This window comes from Schistocerca cancellata, chromosome 10 (genome assembly GCF_023864275.1).
Source record: "Schistocerca cancellata isolate TAMUIC-IGC-003103 chromosome 10, iqSchCanc2.1, whole genome shotgun sequence".
Classification (NCBI taxonomy): Eukaryota; Metazoa; Arthropoda; class Insecta; order Orthoptera; family Acrididae; genus Schistocerca; species Schistocerca cancellata.
The window spans coordinates 51,470,891-51,488,225 of NC_064635.1; the positions used below are offsets into that span (position 1 = coordinate 51,470,891).

At 44.4% G+C, this 17,335-nt stretch overlaps 1 pseudogene; it reads left to right on the forward strand.

The window, feature by feature from the left end:
• Positions 1 to 15,953: 15,953 nt before the first annotated feature.
• On the forward strand, positions 15,954 to 16,071 carry LOC126107121 (5S ribosomal RNA; annotated as a pseudogene).
• The last annotated feature ends 1,264 nt before the right edge of the window (positions 16,072 to 17,335 follow it).

A 17,335-nucleotide genomic window follows, 5' to 3' on the forward strand; every position in this document is an offset into this window, starting at 1 on the left:
CTCTTCCCCACATCATCTGGAGACATACACACACACACACACACAGACACACACACACACACACTCACACAGGGGAAAAAAATACACACACACACACACAGCACAAAAAATATGTCACACCAAAAAACACTCTCTCTCACACACACACACACACACACACACACACACACAAATGCATACACGAACAGACCACAGATACTTCAATAGTTACACTCATAAGTTTGGCAATAACATTCGATCTTTGGCAAAAACATTTGACAGTCGTCAACAGAAACCAAAACATTGCTTTAAAACAAGCGTTCTGTGCATAGTGTTGTGGAATGGCGAAAAAAACCGCAAATTGGCGTTCATAAGAAGAATAACAACACCAAAAATGCAACAGGAGCGTAATATGTAGGAAATTGTCCACGCAACCTGTAAGTACAGTTCAAAACATTAGTACTTAATAGGAAATACCAACCACCAGAACTGTTTATAACCTATAGGCACAATGACAAAAATGTAAATAAAATAGATAACATATGTACATATTCCAGGCCACTGATGATGCCTTGCAGAAAATAAAGGCGAAACGCGTATGGCACTAAAATTGTGTTTTATTCAGTTGCTGTCAGACGGTCCATAAGTAAAAATTATTAATATACCGTAAAATTGACGGGGAGCCCATCCCTCAGCAAATCAGTAAATCTTGCCGGACAGGCCCACAGCTGTACAGTGCAGACAGAGCACCCCTCGTCGAGACAGGTCTCCAACAGAACAATGCTCCAATACCTGCATTGCATTGGCGCCAGCCGAAGCCAGGGCTGGGGGTGACGGACTGATACTGCAAATAGGACTGTGACCCACTTCCATCAGCTGCTGCAGATGTATATGAAACTCTATCATCTGAGAAACGTTTCGAAATAGAATCTTTATTACACCTCATAGTTAGGACTAACAAGATCGAAGGCACAGGCGGTTTAGATAAAGATCTTTAAGATTGTATATGTTCGCTTGTTGCCATGGGAAAGAGACAAGACTTTACTTCTTCTACATGGATGCTCTGCAAATAACATTTAAGTGCCTGGCAGTGGGTTCATCAAACCACCTTCACAATTCTCCATTATTCAATCTTGTATAGCGTGCGGAAAGAATGAACACCTATACCTTTCCGTATGAGCTCTGTCATCGACAAGCCTTATAGTTTTCATTTCTTCTCCCTAAATTTGCATTCCCGCTCCAAACTTCTCCTCGGTTTCGTTTACTGCTCTGGCATCGACAAACCTCATATTTTTCATTTCTTCTCCCTAAATTTGCATTCCCATTCCAATCTTCTCCTTGGTTTCGTTTACTGCTTGGTCAGTGTACAGATTGAATGAAGTTGGGGGTAATCTGCAACCCTTTCTCACTTCCGCCTAAAGTAAGGCTTCGCTTTCATGTTTCATTTTCTTTCACTCGCATAACTGCACTCTGGTTTCTCTACAAGTTGACTATATTCGCTCGATGAATTTCATCGCTGCAACCTTTAGAATTTTTAAAGAAGTACTCCAGTCGACAGCGTCGTAAGCTTTGCGTAAATACAAATGCTATAAACGTATGGTTTTCCTTCTTCAGTCCGTCTTCTAAGAAAAGACATCAGATCACTGGTATCTCGCGTGTTCCCGAAATTCTGCGGAACACAAACTGAACTTCCCCGAGATTGATTTCTATCAATTTCTCCATTCTTCTGTAAATAACTAGTGTTACTATTTTGCGGCCTTGCGTTATTAAACTGATGGTTGTGTCAGTACCTTCCATCTTTTCGAATTTATCACATTTTCTTCAAGTGAAGAAGGTGTTTTCCCTATCTCATATATCCTGCATACCAGGTGGAATATGTTGTAAAAGAATGTTATCCATGAACATGGACCTCCACGGAAATTCATACAAAGGGGGGGGGGGGGGGGGAGGATTCCAAAAGTTCCATGTTTGATACAACCGTTTACTTGAATTTGAGAATGTGGCGTGACCGAGGAAATAATTTTGACAGCAAATACAGAAAGCTAGTTATCCAGTCAATATTTCTTCGAAAGTGGATAACTGCTATACCTTAAAGGTGAGCTTATTTCATTAGTTCAAAAAAAACTGGTTCAAATGGCTCTGAGCACTATGGGACTTAACATATGAGGTCGTCAGTCCCCTAGAACTTACAACTACTTAAACCTAACTAACCTAAGGACATCACACACATTCATGACCGAGGCAGGATTCGAACCTGCGACCGTAGCATCAGCGCGGTTCCAGACTGAAGCGCCTAAAACCGCTCGGTCACAGCGGCCGGCTTTATGCCTCATTTGCACGAGAGATCGTAATGAAGTGGAACGAGTAATTTTATATTAAATTCACTTTTTTTAATGCACCATACTGCTCATCATTTCTTAGTTGTTACTTAGTTAAAGACAGACATGTTAGTAATTCGTACCCATCATCATTTACACGTTACAACAAAAGATGTCTTCTGCGGACTAGAAGTTGTCGAAGAGAAATGCTTACGGTTTCCGACAGTACTTTTTTGTCTGTCAGGCATTTTATATCAGTGGGTAAGTGATCAAAACTTTTGGATGCAGCATTGTGAACATCTGTTTGCGCTACAGACAACCTTAATATGGCGTAATGAATGTCACATTTTCTTCTGGTATTGCAATTATGTACATCACTGTGCCTATTGAAATGCTATGGATTATTTACAACAAACTCATGAGGGGATAACACTCCAACACTGTAGCGGGCAGATTGCTACTCACGCACCGATCAGCAGGTAGACGACGAAAAATAGTGTTCACACAAGTTCTCAGCCAAAGCTTTCTTCACAAAGGAAGCAAAACACACACACATACACACACGTGCGAGGTGCGACTATAAAATAATGAGACTGATGTGAAAAAAATGTTGCTTACCGTTTTACTCAAGTTTAGTATTGTCTCCTTCAAAGTGGTTCCCTTCTGATTGCACACACTTTTTCCACCGCTTCTGCCATTGTGCTAACATTTCTGGAACTCATCTTCTGTAATATCCTCCAAGGCCCTCATCACAGCTTTTTCGACATCTTGTGTTGTTTGAAAATGGTGTCCCTTGACCGCCGTTTTGACTCTTGGAAATAGAAAAAAGTCGCACGGAGCGATATCTGGTGAATAATGTGGCTGTGGTAGTACCGAAATTTGTTTTGAGGTTAAAAATTGCTGTACTGAGAGAGCAGTATGGGATGACGCATTATCGTGATGCAGAATCCAATTATCAGCAATGCTGGCACGGACACGAAGAACTCTTTTACGAAGTCTTTCTAAAATTTCTTTGTAGTAATATTGGTTAACTGTTTGTCCAGGAGCCACCCACTCTTTATGAACAATTCCCTTGGAATCGAAGAAGCACACAAGCATATATTTCGCTTTTGACTTTGACAAGCGAGCTTTTTTTGGTCCGTGTGATCCCTTTGAGTACCATTGCGAACTTCGGTGTTTTGTCTCTGGATCGTACCGAAAAAAAAAAAACAACTTTTATCACCAGTGATAACATGGCTCAACCATTCTGGATTGATTTCCGTTTGCTCTAACAGATCGCCAACCACATTTTTCCGTGTTTCTCGCTGTTGTGGTGTGAAATTTTTGGGGACCATTTTTGCACAAACCTTTCTCATACCGAGATCTTCAGTTATTATTAGTCAAACCGTTTGTCGATTGATGTTCAGTTCTTCTGCAATCATTTTCATGGATAATCTTCGATCAGATCGTACGAGTTCACGCACTCTGGCCAAGTTGACATCCGTCCGTGAGGTTGAAGGTCGCCCACTGCGGTCTTCATCTTCAACATTCGTTCTGCCTTCACTAAACATTTTATGCCAACAAAAATATTCAGCTCTTGACACAACCTCCTCTCCAAAAGCCTTCTGAAGCTTACCATAAGTTGTCGTCGCGTTTTCACCCAATTTAACACAAAGAGAAATGGCATACCGTTGCGCAATATTATGCGGTTCCATTTCCATGACGAGAGACACAGACAGCACAACTTACGACTGAGCAGTTGCATCGATGTGCCGCTTGGACTAGAAGCAGCCTATAGACCAAGGTCAAAGATATTGTGCCTACACAAGCCTGCAGAGTTGCCACATCTTGCAAAGAAAATCAGTCTGATTACTTTATTGTAGCACCTCGTATTCATGTAATTTTACATACAAAACTCACGTGCACATGACCACTGTTACCGGCTGCTCTAGCCAGAAACTTTTTTTTTATTTAAAGAGGGAGGGTAAGTGCACAATAAATGATTATCGGCGGGAAGAATTTAAGACTTGACAAGCTGCAACAACAATCAGCGTGGTCACACAGACGTGTGTTGTGTAGGAACGAGACTGTTGATACAGTGTGGTGCGGATGTTGGACCATTTGTGGTTTGGAAGGCAATGAAAAATCCTGGAAAGAATAAGGGTAAAGTGCAACCAGAATTGATGTGTATAAAAAAGATATTGCTCGAATGGCTCTGCTTAAGACTGAAATGTGATTTCTTTAAACTTTAAATCACGAACGGATCGATTAGTACACATGCGAACGACGCCAGCTGGCATTTTTGATGAAAAAAACTACATCTCCACACAGTCGAAACACCAGATGCTGTCTGTGATACTACCATAAAACTGGATACGGGCACGTTGGAGTTACACCACGGGGAATTACCACCACAGTTAATCATGGGTATATCAACACGCTGAACCTAATTGTTTAGGTTATGTAAGGTGTCAGTTCCATGTTTACTCCGTATGATGTTATCAAGAATTGTCACTTGACACCCGTGACATACATGACAAAATGTTTACTATGTTATAGGACAGATTTCACATCCTATCGCATTGAGTGTCATGCATCTCCTTTCTATAGAAGTACAGAACATAAGTAGGCTTATATTACCGCTACTATATGTACAAGCAGCTTAGCGCCGCTGCTTCGCTCGCATAGACTGTATGGCCTGAAGAGATGTTTTTTTTTTCTTTTTACGTAGTCATATTTTTATGTTGTACACAAATTGTAACCATTTCTAAGCTTTTAACGCTAATTAAAGCCTTATAAGCACGGTCTTGCACTTCTGATCAAAACGCGATACTGACAGCTCGAATCCAAAGTTTTCGTTAATCTTGCCTTTTGCCTTCTTGTGAAGGTATTTCCATAACAACTTACCACCCGTAACAATTGTTCCTTTATATATAGCCCAGAAGTGAAACACCAATTTTCGTAACTTTAGCTTTAACTTTTTTAATGTTACGAAATACACTATGGGCCATTAAAATTGCTACACCATGAAGAAATGTACATGATAAACGGGTATTCATTGGACAGATAGATTATACTAGAACTGACATGTGATTACATTTCCACGCAATTTGGTAGCATAGATCCTGAAAAATCAATACCCGGAACAACCACCTCTGGCCGTAATAACGTCCTTGATACGCCTGGGCATTGACTCAAACAGAGCTTGGATGGCGTGTACAGGTGCAGCTGCCCATGCAGCTTCACCACAGTTCATCAAGAGTAGTGACTAGCGTATTGAGAAGAGACAATTGCTCGGCCACCATTGACCAGACGTTTTCAATTGGTGAGAGATCTGGAGAACGTGCTGGCCAGTCGAACATTTTCTGTATCCAGAAAGGCCCGTACAGGACCTGCAACATGCGCTCGTGCATTATCCTGCTGAAATGCAGGGTTTCGCAGGATCGAATGACGGGTAGAGCCACGGGTCGTAACACATCTGAAATGTAACCTCCACAGTGCGGTCAATGCGAACAAGAGGTGACCGAGACGTGTAACCAATGGCACCGCATGCCATCACGCCGGGTGATACGCCAGTATGGCGATGACGAATACACACTTCCAATCCGCGTTCACCGCGATGTCGCCAAACACAGATGCGACTATCATGATGCTGTAAACAGAACCTGGATTCATCCGAATAAATTACGTTTTCTCATTCGTGCACCCGGTTCGTCGCTGAGTACACCATCGCCGGCGCTCCTGTCTGTGATTCATTCAGAGTCAAGAGTAACCGCAGCCATGGTCTCCGAGCTGATAGTCCATGCTCCTGAAAACGTCGTCGAACTGTTCGTGCAGATGGTTGTTGTCTTGCAAACGTCCCCATCTGCTGACTCAGGGATCGAGACGTGGCTGCACGATCCGTTACAACCATGCGGATAAGATGCCTGGCATCTCGACTGCTAGTGATACGAGGCCTTTGGGATCCAGCACGGCGTTCCGTTTTACCCTCATGAACCCACCGATTCCATATTCTGCTAACAGTCATTGGATCTCGACCAACCCGAGCAGCAATGTCGCGATACGATAAACCGCAATCGCGATAGGCTACAATCCGACCTTTATCAAAATCGGAAACGTGATGGTACGCATTTCTCCTCCTTACACGAGGCATCACAACAACGTTTCTCCAGGCAAATCCGGTCAACTGCTGTTTGTGTATGAGAAATCGGTTGGAAACAATCACGTCAGCACGTTGTAGGTGTCGCCACCGGCACCAACCTTGTGTGAATGCTCTGAAAAGCTAATCGTTTGCATATCACAGCATCTTCTTCCTGTCGGTTAAATTTCGCGTCTGTAGCACTTCATCTTCGTGGTGTAGCAGTTTTAATGGCCAGTAGTGTATTTTCTTAATAATTTTCATCCTCTATTGCACTCGGTTGAATTTACACAAACACTAAAACACGTACTTTTTTATTTGTAATTGAAAGGTCAAATAGCGATTGTCGTAGATGGATCCTTAAAAATCCTTTGCTAGTTCTTTTATAACTATTTATTTTCGAAAAAAACTTTTCCGCAGTATTTTACCCCTTTAGTGGTTGAATTTCAATAAACACTGAAACTAATTTTTCTTTTTATTTTCTGACTGAGAAACCAAATACCAGTTTTCGTAGTTCTAGCTTCAAAATTGCGTTAATAGAGACATACTTTCAAAAAGTCTTTCATCCCCTATTTCATCGCCTTAGGAGTGGAATTTCGAACTATCCCTTCTTAAGCATTGCCTAAAGTATGTGATCCACACCCACTCCAAACTTCAAGTTTGTACACGTAGGGCTGAGCGATAATGAGTCAGCCAGTTAGGGCATCGCTTTTTGTACATAAAAATTATCATTTAGTAGTAACCGATGTACTCACGGTTGTTTGTCCCTCTGTATCAGATGCCACTCTTGACGGGCTACAAAGTGATTTTGCCATACAAAACTTTTCTCGCGCAGTCCATGGTGTATAGGAGACGTCCTTTAACGTTTATCTGAAAGCTGTGTGTTTTCACAACTGTTTCCTGATGCTGTGTTTTGAAAACAGACAGAGGTGTGAAATGTTGCGGTTCAGGCAACTTCACAACTGATGACAAGCGAGTGTGAGCCCTCCACCGCCGCTGCCGTGTTCTCAAGGTCACCGCCGCCTTCCTGCTGCATATACAACGTGGCGGAGTCGCGGATTCAGCAAGTGGAGGACAACGACGTGTTCTTACTGCTCAGCTGTCTGCATTTTCTGTTGTATTCATTTCAGTTTAGTATACATCTACATCTAAATCAACACTCCTGGAAATGGAAAAAAGAACACATTGACACCGGTGTATCACACCCACCATACTTGCTCCGGACACTGCGAGAGGGCTGTACAAGAAATGATCACACGCACGGCACAGCGGACACATCAGGAACCGCGGTGTTGGCCGTCGAATGGCGCTAGCTGCGCAGCATTTGTGCACCGCCGCCGTCAGTGTCAGCCAGTTTGCCGTGGCATACGGAGCTCCATCGCAGTCTTTAACACTGGTAGCATGCCGCGACAGCGTGGACGTGAACCGTATGTGCAGTGGACGGACTTTGAGCGAGGGCGCATAGTGGGCATGCGGGAGGCCGGGTGGACGTACCGCCGAATTGCTCAACACGTGGGGCGTGAGGTCTCCACAGTACATCGATGTTGTCGCCAGTGGTCGGCGGAAGGTGCACGTGCCCGTCGACCTGGGACCGGACCGCAGCGACGCACGGATGCACGCCAAGACCGTAGGATCCTACGCAGTGCCGTAGGGGACCGCACCGCCACTTCCCAGCAAATTAGGGACACTGTTGCTCCTGGGGTATCGGCGAGGACCATTCGCAACCGTCTCCATGAAGCTGGCCTACGGTCCCGCACACCGTTAGGCCGTCTTCCGCTCACGCCCCAACATCGTGCAGCCCGCCTCCAGTGGTGTCGCGACAGGCGTGAATGGAGGGACGAATGGAGACGTGTCGTCTTCAGCGATGAGAGTCGCTTCTGCCTTGGTGCCAATGATGGTCGTATGCGTGTTTGGCGCCGTGCAGGTGAGCGCCACAATCAGGACTGCATACGACCGAGGCACACAGGGCCAACACCCGGCATCATGGTGTGGGGAGCGATCTCCTACACTGGCCGTACACCACTGGTGATCGTCGAGGGGACACTGAATAGTGCACGGTACATCCAAACCGTCATCGAACCCATCGTTCTACCATTCCTAGACCGGCAAGGGAACTTGCTGTTCCAACAGGACAATGCACGTCCCAACGTCCCAACGTGCTCTAGAAGGTGTAAGTCAACTACCCTGGCCAGCAAGATCTCCGGATCTGTCCCCCATTGAGCATGTTTGGGACTGGATGAAGCGTCGTCTCACGCGGTCTGCACGTCCAGCACGAACGCTGGTCCAACTGAGGCGCCAGGTGGAAATGGCATGGCAAGCCGTTCCACAGGACTACATCCAGCATCTCTACGATCGTCTCCATGGGAGAATAGCAGCCTGCATTGCTGCGAAAGGTGGATATACACTGTACTAGTGCCGACATTGTGCATGCTCTGTTGCCTGTGTCTATGTGCCTGTGGTTCTGTCAGTGTGATCATGTGATGTATCTGACCCCAGGAATGTGTCAATAAAGTTTCCCCTTCCTGGGACAATGAATTCACGGTGTTCTTATTTCAATTTCCAGTAGTGTACAACGTGGCGGAGTCGCGGATTCACCAGGTGGAGGACAACGACGTGTTCTTACTGCTCAGCTGTCTGCATTTTCTGTTGTATTCATTTCAGTTTAGTATACATCTACATCTAAATCTATAACTATACTGCGCAAAGCACCTTGCGGTGTGTGGCGGAGGGTAGTTTTGAAACGCGTATGTATTCAGTACAGCGATGGTGAGCCATGAGAGAATCTCTGACCAGTGAGTTACTTACCGTTGCTAGTCTGCGCGAGAGTTCAGTTCAGTTGGAGAGTAGTAGTCAGTGCCAGTAGCGCGCGAGGGACAGGCGCAGTTGTGTGTGAGGAGTCGGCGGGCGTCGACATGGCTCTATGGTCGGGATTCAGGACGAGGTATATTTTTTAAATAAGGTAATGAAGCAGCATTGCGCTCATCTGATAATGTAATGGATCTTAAGTGTAATTAATTTGTTCAAGAATCGCCCCAATAATAATTTTGTTTTCAAACCAAGCATTGTAACAAAACAAACATTATATTGAAAGAAAATTTCCTTTGCTTTTCCTCCAAGAATCAATTTATGACGCTGGTTATTGCACAGGGCCTAATGTTAGCGCAGCTGGCCTTATAAGATTTATCAGGTTTAGCATAACGTTAATTTTGTGGGGACTTGACATTTTTGCACATTTTTACTATCATTGACTTTTATTACTGTGGGAAGCTAACATATGGGATTATTTGCATTTTTTTTTATTCAATTCATATCATTTAAAAATAATTACGGGGAGGTTACACTTGGCTCTATGTCCATTGACATTTAAAATATTTTCTTTTACATTTTTGTGGGGAGGTTACAGTTTGTGTACCACTTTAACTTTACCCCTTTTCCTGTTCCTGTGGCGAGTGGTTGGTGATTGCCGGTAAACCCCTGTGTGGGCTCGAACCTCTCTGAATTTAAATTCACAGTCTTTTCGCATGACATACGTAGGCAGAGGTAGCACACTGAAGCACCGAAGAAACTGGTGTAGCCATGCGTATTCAAATACAGTGATATGTAAACTGGCAGAATACGGAGCTGCGGTCGGCAACGTCTATATAAAACAACTATTGACTGGTGCAATTGTTAGATCGGTTAATGCTGCAGTGCCAGGTTATCAAGATTTAAATGAATTTGAACGTGGTGTTATAGTTGGCGAATGAGTGGTGTCAACGGCATCTCCGAGGTAGTGATGAAGTGGGGATTTCTGTATGATACTAAAATGTAGACTTTCACGGCCGGAAATATCATGTCCATTATAATTATCCGGGCTGTTATGCCGTGGTCGGTTGATGAATTTTGTCTCAATTCCCAAGTTGCTCGACGCTGAGATGGAACACCTCCACAATGCACTAATGAAGAACGGATATTCGTCCGCCGAAATAAAACGTGCGTTGAGGCAGCCACGCAGAAATCATACTGACGTACAGGCTACTGCAAAATCTAAGGTTTTCCTGCCGTTTGTTAAAAATGTAACGGAAAGAATAGGGAGGATCTAGACGAAGCGGAATATTACCGTAATTTACAAGACCACCACGAAGATACAGGAATACCTTAAGCCTGCCAAGGACGCTCGAAAACCTTTGGAAAAAGCTGGAGTGTGTAGGATCCCATGCAGTTGTGGTGATGTTTATGTGGGTACAACTAAAAGAACTGTTTCTAAACGTTTGGAAGAGCACAAGGGAAATTGTAGAAGAGGAGAAACGGAACGATCAGCTGTTGCGAAGCATGCTTTCCAGCCAGGGAACCACAATATTCGTTTCGAGGAGACGCAAGTACTAGCGGCCACAAGCGGATACTACGAAAGGCTCTACAGGGAGGCAATCATAAATCGCTAAACACCCAAGTAATTTCAACCGAAAGGAGGAGGGCGTGAAATTAAACGGTATATGGATGCCGTTGCTAAAGAAGATGTGTACCACCCGTCCACTACTGGGTGATGGCAACGGCGATCGACGGCGACGGACAGCGGCCAATTGCACTGACGTTTTCAAAACACGTGACGTCACACCGCGGCGCGGGAGCGCGCGGTCACGGAATTTAGCGGCAGTCAGCAGCGAGCCAGTGGGTGTGTTGGACATTCCATCGACCTACGGACCCCCTTGAAGATGTCTTCCGCAGTCGGACACGAAACGTTGCGAATTGAGACAAAATTCATCAACCGACCACGGCATAACAGCCCGGATAATTATAATGGGCATGATTTTTGTATGACCATTTCATGAGTGTACCGTGAACATCAGGAATCCGGTAAAATACCAAATCCCCAACATTGCTGGGGCCGGAAAGAGATCCTGCAAGAACGGGACCAACAACGACGGAAGAGAATCGTTCAACGTGACAGAAGTGCAACTCTTCCACAAACTGCTGCAGATTTCAGTGCTGGGCCATCAGCAACTGTTAACGTGCAAACCGTTCAGCGAAACATCATCGATATTGGCTTTCGGAGCCGAAGGCCCACTTGTGTACCCTTGATGACTGCACGACACAAAGCTTTACGCCTCGCCTGGGCCCGTCAACACCGACATTGGATTGTTGATGACTGGAAACATGTTGCCTGGTGGGACGAGTCTCGTTTCAAATTGTATCGGACGGATGGACGTGTACGGGTACGGGGACAACATCATGAATCCATGGACCCTGCGTGTCAACATGGGACTGTTCAAACTGGTGGAGGCTCTGTAATGGCGTAGGGCGTGTGCAGTTGGAGTGATATGGCACCCATAATAAGTCTGTAGTCTATTCACCGAGAGCTGGGACGAAACATAAACAGTGTCACGTGAGCGACTAAGCTCGTTTCCAGAGAAAGCATTCGGTGTTCACGTGATACGTAGGGGTGTGGAAAATTCTTGGCGCACGTTTTGCAGCTGGCGGCGTTCGGCTGGCTGCCGAGCTGTCACAGCGGCCCGTGAGAAACCTGGGCAACAATGTACGAAATAAATTTAACAATAATGTTAAAATAATGTTAAACTGAGTTCATTCTGTCGAAGCAGATTTCTTTCATTCAGGTTGCTAAAAAACGCTCCATTCAAACATAATTAATTGTTAATTTTAACAATAATACCAGTAATAATAATAATGATAAAGGACGAAACAAGGTTCACTCTGTCGAACGTGAACTGTTTTCATTGAGGTTTATAACAAACCGCTCCTCTCTCTCCTCTATAATGCAGTCTAATTTCCACGTTTGAGTTTCCACTTTTTCTACGACGTGGAGGATGCACTTGTTCCAATCCTCTGCAGTCACTGTTCTTACTGCTTCTTCTAGCAGTACTTTAACTTCCGGCATTTTGTATGTTTTGTTTTTCGCTGCAACATAGACTTTGATTCTGGCCCACACTAACTCGATGGCGTTTAACTTGCAGTGGTACGGAGGAATTCTGAGAACAGTTTTCCCTGCATTCTTCGCCATTACATCTATTGCGTATTCGTTGTGCGCTGTTCTGTGATTTTTAACTATATCTTAAAGTTCTTTCTTCGACATACCCTCTTCCAAATCAATGTTTTTAAATTTTAGCCACTCTGATATTTCGTGCTTTTTGGAATTCACGTTGGGAACTTTTTCTTTTCTCCGAGAATGGTACGGCGCGTTATCAAGAACAATAACTGCATTTTCCTGAAGCCGAGGAAGAACATCTTGAAACCACTTCTCGAAGGTTTCGACGCACATCTCCTCATGATAATCTCCACTTTTCTTGGATTCAAAAATCCACAAACATCCTTCAACGAACCCTGCTTTGCTGCCAATGTGTGCGATAATCAGACGTTTCCCTTTACCTGATGGGCCCTTGCTTCCGGTGGATGATCCGTACAGAAACGCTTGTTTTGAGGAATTTATAGCCATTTACCCAGACGTAACTTCGGGTATGTCCTGTGTTCACCCACGTCTCGTCCAAATAGTAAATGGGTCTGCCTTTATCTCTCAACCGTTTAATGGTTCGAAGATAACACCGCCTCCATCAAACGATGTCATGCTATCGCGCCAACGCCGGACATATTTCAAATTCATTTCTCTCAATAACTTACAAAATGTAGTTCTCCGAAAATTGCCCAGATCTGCATCTTCGTTCACGACTGTAAGCACTTTGTCAATTGTTGGCAATTCGTTACGAAAAAGAAATCGTGTACTTTCCTTCGTATCGCATTTCTATCGAAGTCATCAACACTTTCGGAAAGTTTCTGTCGTAATAATCCTTTCTTGGGAGACTTCAAAGAGTGTGTGGCCTTGTACTCACTTATCACACGATACACTGAAGAGCGTCCAACACCTGTAGCTGCAGCTGTTTTCGAAAGAATGTCACTCATCGACTGCTCTGGATGTAACAGTTCTGTTTTACACACATTAAGCACCATGTGCTTCTCAGAAGAACTTAATGATTTCTTCTGTGCTCGCTTCTTTGGTGGACTCAGAACTGACACGTCGACCTCGCTCGCTGAATCCGTGGCCGACATAATGAGGACAGCCGTATGTGATGCTAATGAAATAAGTGAATATATAAAATAAGAAACCATGCGATGCTATTGGATGCGCACATAAACGGTGAATGCTCAGCGTAACTACAAACACATATACTTACTCTAATAATCAACAACTAGTCTTTCAAGCGTCTAGTCTTTACAGACAACTAGTCTTTACAACAACTAGTCTTTACAGATTAACTTAAGATATCCTGAAATCGCCGCTGTAGGACACCCACTGACGAGCTCACACCTGCAACTGAGACGACCACACTGACAGAGCGCCGCGCCTGCGAACCGCACAATGCGTCGCCCATAAAGGACAAACGGTTGCACCCATCGCATTCGAACAAACTAAAAAATTAAATTCAAACCTTTCTGAAACTTTTGTCGCTTTCGCCCCCACAAAAAAATTTAAAGGGGAAAAGTCTGTCGCTTACTATATTTCGGATTATGATTTGGTAAAAGTTCTGCATCAGACGTGAGATTTTAATTTATTACTTCACTATTACTGACTCTGTTGGGTAGAAAATTAGCAGACGTCATCAACATATGGTACTGAAGGCAATTATAAAATCATTTTGCTGTGCGACACACAGTTTAGGAGTTATGGCGTGATAAATATAGAGTAACGCGAAAAACAACTTTTCCTGAAAGCTTAAATATTTCTCTTTTTAAGTGACAATAAATTTTAATGTAATGGAAAAATGGTGTCGGAAGGTAGTTCTCGGATCACTTTATCATGTTCAGGTGCCAAATTATCAAAAACCGGACTTTCATTTTTTCATTTGTGATGCCCCTGCCTTGTACACCCCTCGACGGCAGCGCTGCGGTCACGCGCCTTGCCGTGTTTACAGTACGTCTCTTGTTTCGGAGAATGGAGTTTAGATACAGGTGACACGTACCTATGCATCCTGTCTGATCACCTGCATCCATACATGTGCATTGTGCATTGCGACGGACTTTAGCAGTTCCAGCAGGACAATGCGACGCTCCACATGTCCATGATTGGTACAGAGTGGCTCCAGGAATGTTCTTCTGAGTTTAAACACTTCCACTAGCCACCAGACTTCCCAGTATATCTGGGATGCCCTGCAAAGTGCAAGAGTTGCCCCCCCCCCACCCACCCACCCCCACCCCCTCCCTGTACTCTTGCGGATTTGTGGACAGCCCTGCAGCACCATTTCACACATTAGTCGAGTCCATGCCACGTCGTGTTGCGACACTTCTGTGCGTTCGCGGGGCCCTACATGATATTGGGCAGGTGTACCAGTTTCTTTGGCTCTTGATTTATATTGCCTGAGTCTTCGAGAAACGTATGCTCTTGGAATTTAACAATGAACCACATACTTGTGGTCCATTGCGCAAGATATTCGAGTAATTATTTATTTATTTTTCATTTACTCAACGTGAATGCGGCAGGGCCTGTCCATCTCTTACATTAGACCAGCATTTTATACGTACATTACTTTTTGCATCATGATCACTGCTAGCATAATAATTTTTATTACGAGGGCGTGCTGAAAAGTACTGCCTCCGAATTACGAAAACTCTCAAGTTTTTTAAGTAAAACAAACGTTATTAACATTCTACATTTTTATTACAGGGCTATTACAAATGATTGAAGCGATTTCATAAATTCACTGTAGCTCCATTCATTGACATATGGTCACGACACACTACAGATACGTAGAAAAACTCATAAAGTTTTGTTCGGCTGAAGCCGCACATCAGGTTTCTGCCGCCAGAGCGCTCGAGAGCGCAGTGAGACAAAATGGCGACAGAAGCCGAGAAAGCGTATGTCGTGCTTGAAATGCATTCACATCAGTCAGTCATAACAGTACAAAGACACTTCAGGACGAAGTTGAACAAAGATACACCAACTGCTAACTCCATTCGGCGATGGTATGCGCAGTTTAAAGCTTCTTGATGCCTCTGTAAGGGGAAATCAACTGGTCGGCCTGCAGTGAGCGAAGAAACGGTTGAACGCGTTCGGGCAAGTTTCACGCGTAGCCCGCGGAAGTCGACGGATAAAGCAAGCAGGGAGCTAAACGTACCACAGCCGACGGTTTGGAAAATCTTACGGAAAAGGCTAGAGCAGAAGCCTTACCGTTTACAATTGCTACAAGTCCTGACACCCGATGACAACTCATTGATGGGGACATGCTGCGCCGAGTGTGGGAGGAACTTGATTATCGGCTTGATGTCTGCCGAATCACTAAAGGGGCACATATCGAACATTTGTGAATGCCTAAAAAAACTTTTTGAGTTCTTGTATGTATGTGCAAAGCATTGTGAAAATATGTCCAATTATAAAGTTATTGTAGAGCTGTGAAATCGATTCAATCATTTGTAATAACCCTGTATTTATATCTACATACTTACTTATCAACGTAGTCACTCTGGCGAGGAAGATATTTCTCTCAAAAGAGACCATTTTGCTGATACCGTCACTGTAGAATGTTTGACTATTTTTATGGAGCCATAGTCTCACCTGTGCCAACGGCCTTGCCGCAGTGGTAACACCGGTTCGCGTCAGATCACCGAAGTTAAGCGCTGTCGGGCTGGGCTAGCACTTGGGTGGGTAACCATCTGTTCTGCCTAACGCTGTTGGCAAGCAGAGCGCACTCAGCCCTTGTGAGCCAAACTGAGGAGTTACTTGATTGAGAAGTAGCGGCTCCGGTCTCGGAAACTGACAAAACGGCCGGGAGAGCGGTGTGCTGACCACACGCCCTCCATATCCGCATCCAGTGACGCCTGTGAGCTGAGGAAGACACGGCGGCCGGGCGGTACCGCTGGGCCTTCCAAGGCCTGTTCGGGCGGAGATCAGTTTTAGTTTTATGATCTCACCTCTGCTTCCACTGTTTCATCAGTATGAAAAGCGAGGTCCTCGAAGGTGTTCTTTAAGTTTTGGAAACAGACGAAAACTGCGCAAGTCGGGACTGTGCGCCGGATGGTCGGTGACAGAGAAACCGCGGCGTCAGGCTGCTCCAGATGTCCGGGCGCTCGTGAGTGTTCTGGCATTGCCATCAGGAGACCTTTCATTCTTCTGTTATTCCAACTGGGTGCACGCTTTCTAGAGTTAGAAACACAATTACAGCACGCTGTTTTTCACTCGCAGCACTTTAGACACAGCCCGTGTGTTCCCAGCCTCCAAGGGCTACTTGCACCACATCGGTCGGTTATCAGTACGCACATTACACATGATTTTAAGGGGCTCCGGAAAGGCTCAAAATCATGAAAAGTTCAATTTTTACTTTTTTGCGTTTTCTGAATCTGCAGACTATTACCTTTTAATAGATATATAATTTATTCAATTCCGAAGACTGCAACTATTTTTAAATTTTTTTTGAAATGTGTTCTACATGGGCGTGACCCACTGGGGCGCTGTTAAACTGCTGTCAAATGGTGTTATTATTAACGTCCGTGTTCATCAGGTACATTTTAGTGATGTGAGATAAAGTATGTGTTGTAGCTAACCTATTTTCAGAGACTTAGCAGCACCTGAACTGTTGAAAAAGTGTATTCACGGAAAAACTCAAAACCCCAATGAAAGTGTAAATAGTGTTATATGGTCGAGAATCCCCAAGACTGTATTTGTTGGAATAGAAACACTTCACTTTGGTGTGTATGATGCTGTTGCGACTTTCAATGATGGCAACATTGTAAGGTGCAAGGTATTTAGAAATATGCCAATGAAGATAGGTTCTAACATGGTATGAGCGATGCTTGCTTTAGACAAGGAACGCCTTCGGGCTGCAGACAGGGCTGTAAAGAGTCCAGAAATACAATCAAGAGTAAACAGGAAGAGGAACAAGAGGAAGCTGGAGGAGGAGTTTGCAGAGGATGAAGATAATCCATCCTATGGACCAGGAATGCA